The sequence below is a fragment of the Macadamia integrifolia genome, unplaced genomic scaffold (assembly GCF_013358625.1).
Source record: "Macadamia integrifolia cultivar HAES 741 unplaced genomic scaffold, SCU_Mint_v3 scaffold1374, whole genome shotgun sequence".
Classification (NCBI taxonomy): Eukaryota; Viridiplantae; Streptophyta; class Magnoliopsida; order Proteales; family Proteaceae; genus Macadamia; species Macadamia integrifolia.
In genome coordinates this window covers 135381-138889 of record NW_024868181.1, presented here as the reverse complement: position 1 = coordinate 138889, position 3509 = coordinate 135381, and positions in this window count along the sequence as shown.

Below are 3509 nucleotides of genomic sequence, written 5' to 3'. Positions count from 1 at the left end.
TGGCACGATACTTATGTGCAATGTTGTATTAGGTGTCCTACCTGTATCAGGTATACCAGTATATGTCTTATTTGATTCAGGGGCTTCACATTCATTTGTATCGAAGAGATTTGCTGAGAAACTTGATATGACACCCAAGATATTAGAGTATAAGATGATATTTAGTACGCCTACAGTAAAAATTTCACAGCTGAAGGAAGTATATGGGCCATGCACCGTTGAGATTAGTGGAAAGCAATTAGATGCCCAATTCATCAAGTTCAACATGCAAAACTTTGATGTTATCTAGGCATGGATTGGTTATCAGCACATCGAGCAAGCGTGATGTGTGCTGAGAAATAGATTAAGGTGATTGATAATGAAGGGAATGAACTAATATACCAAACGGATATGATAAAGCGGGCTAAGAAGGTCCTCGTCTTTGCTCTGCAAGTGGTAAAATTATTGGCAAATGGGTATCAAGGGTACCTAGCATCGGTGATTGATTTAGATGCAAAGGTCACACCTCTAGAGGAAGTAGAGGTAGTTAAAGAGTTCCTAGACGTCTTTTCAGATGATCTAACCTAGCTACCACCTGACAGGGAGCTAGAATTTGCTATAGATTTGATCCCCGATGTCCAAGGCTCCGTACAGAATGGCACCAGCAGAATTGAAAGAATTACAAGTATAGTTGCAAGATCTGCTAAAGAATGGATTTATATGCCCAAGTGTATCACCTTGGGGTGCTCCAATGTTGTTTGTTAAGAAGAAAGATGAAAGCTTGCATATGTGCATTGATTAGCGGGAATTAAAAAATTAACCATCAAGAACCACTATCCATTGCCACGCATTGATGATCTATTTGATCAACTACAAGGTGCTAGGGTATTTTCAAATATTGACCTCAGATCTGAGTTTTATCAACTCAAGATAAAGAATAATGATATACCAAAGACAGCCTTTAGAACTCGGTACGATCATTATGAGTTCTTAGTGTTGTCTTTTGGGTTGACTAATGCACCAACAGCTTTTATGGATTTGATGAACTGAGTGTTTTATGATGTTCTTGACAAGTGGGTCATTGTTTTCATTGATGATATCTTGATCTGCTCAAAGTTAGAAGAAGACCATGCAAAACACTTAAGGATGGTACTATAGAGACTAAGAGAGCAACAGTTATATGTGAAGTTCAGCAAGTGTGAATTTTGGCTCAAACAAATTAGATTCTTAGGACACGTGGTGTCTAAAAACGGAATCGAAGTGGATCCAGAAAAGGTGAAAGCCATAGTAGGTTGGGAGGTACCCAAGAGTGTAATAGAAATTATAAGTTTCTTGTGTTTGGCAGGTTACTATAGACGCTTCATCGAGAACTTTTCTCATATTTTGGCACCAATGACCAAGTTGACTAGGAAAGGTATAAAGTTTGATTAGTCAAAGGAGTGTGAAGAAATTTTTCAAGAGCTGAAGAAACGGTTAGTGCCAGTACCATTTTTTACTATTCCTAAAGGCACAGGTGGAATGACAGTGTATACCGATGCTTCCAAAGTCAGAGTGGGTTGTGTACTTATGCAACATGGCAAGGTGATAGCATAGTATCTAGACAATTGAAGGACTATGAAAAGAACTATCCCACTAATGACTTGGAGCTAGCAGCGGTCATTTTTGCCTTAAATATTTGGCGTCACTACTTGTATAGTGAAAAGTACGAAATATGCAGTGACCACAAAAGTCTTTAAATACTTTTTCACCCAAAAAGACTTGAATATGAGACAAAGGAGATGGCTGGAGCTTATGAAAGATTACAATTGTGATATTTAGTATTACCCAGGGAAGGCCAATATAGTAGCAGATGCTTTCAACCGAAAAGCTCAAACTGTGTCACTTTCCTATCTAGCTGTCAGTCCAGAGCTCGTACAGGAGGCGATGTTAATGGATGAAATCCTCTTGTATGAGGGAACGACCTTGGATCTAAAGCATCAAGTAGATGATGTTCAATGGTTGACTATATCCTTGGTGGCTCTACAGGTACACTCATCCATCAGGGAAGAAATCATAATGAAATAGCCTTTAGATTCTGAGTTGCAGTGGATTAGAGAGAAGATTCAAGAGCAAACAATGAATGACCCTAGCTTTACATTAGCCAGTGATAGGGCACTGTTGTTTCGGGGTAGATTGTGTGTACCTTGTGATGAAGTAATACAAGATAAAATTATAAATGAAGCATACAGGTCTGAGTACTCTCTTCACCCTAGAAGTACCAAAATGTACAAAGACCTAAAGCAACACTACTGATGTCCAGCAATGAAGTCCACAATAGCTTTGTATGTGTCGACTTGCCTTGCATGTCAGAAAATTAAAGCTAAATTGCATCGACCTTTTGGCACTCTTCAACCACTCCCACTACCTGATTGGAAGTGGGATAACATTATAATGGATTTCGTCACCGGACTACCACGTACACCCAGGAGAATGGATACAATTTGGGTAGTAGTTGATAGGCTTACTAAGACAGCTCACTTTATTCCGATCAGGACCACTTACACCATAGACAAACTGGCACTGCTTACATGGATAATGTTGTATACTTACATGGTGTACTAGTAAGCATTGTATCAGACAGAGACCCAAGGTTTACCTCCAGATTTTGGAAAAGCTTCCAGTAAGCCTTGGGATCACAACTGATCTGAGTGCGGCCTTCCATCCATAGATAGACAGATAATCTGAGTGGACAATACAAATATTAGAAGACATGCTCTGAGCCTATGCTATGGAAATGAGTGGCAGTTGGGAGGAATATATACCTCTTATGGAGTTTACTTATAACAACAGCTACCAAACTACAATTGGGATGGCACCATATGAAGCATTGTATGGTAGAAAGTGTAGAACTCCTATAAGATGGGATGAAGTAGGTGAACATCGAATGCTTGGACAAAAAATGATTTAGATGACATGTGATAAAGTCGATGTCATTAGAGAAAGAATTAAAGCAGTCCAATTAAGTCAAAAGAGCTATACAAATAGTCATAGGACGGAAATGGAATTCCAAGAGGGAGAGAAAGTGTTCTTCAAAATATCTCCTACCAAAGGCCTGCGCAGATTTCACAAGAAAGGTAAGTTAAATCCAAGATATATTGGGCCATTTGAGATTTTGAAGCAAGTTAGAGCAGTATATCACAGCTTGCCCACTGAAGGCCCATAGGCCAAGCCCATTAAGCCCATGGACTTAGGCATTGGGCTTAGTAAGGCCTAGTTTCTAGAGATTTCTACCAAATTGTGGAACTCTAGATATTTTATAAGATGTTATGTAGGGAGATTTCTAGAGTTCTCCACTAAGGAGGTGGGAAGCTTCTAGTTTCCTCCCCAACCGTTGGATGTAAGACACATGTACATATCCCAACCACTAATTGTAACTAGGAGTGCCTATAAATAGAGGTGCCCTCATTTAGCTAAGGCACCAAGCAAGTGAGTTCTCAAACCTTGTATTCAAGAGTTCTCTAGTGCAATACAACTTCATTCTTCTCAAACTC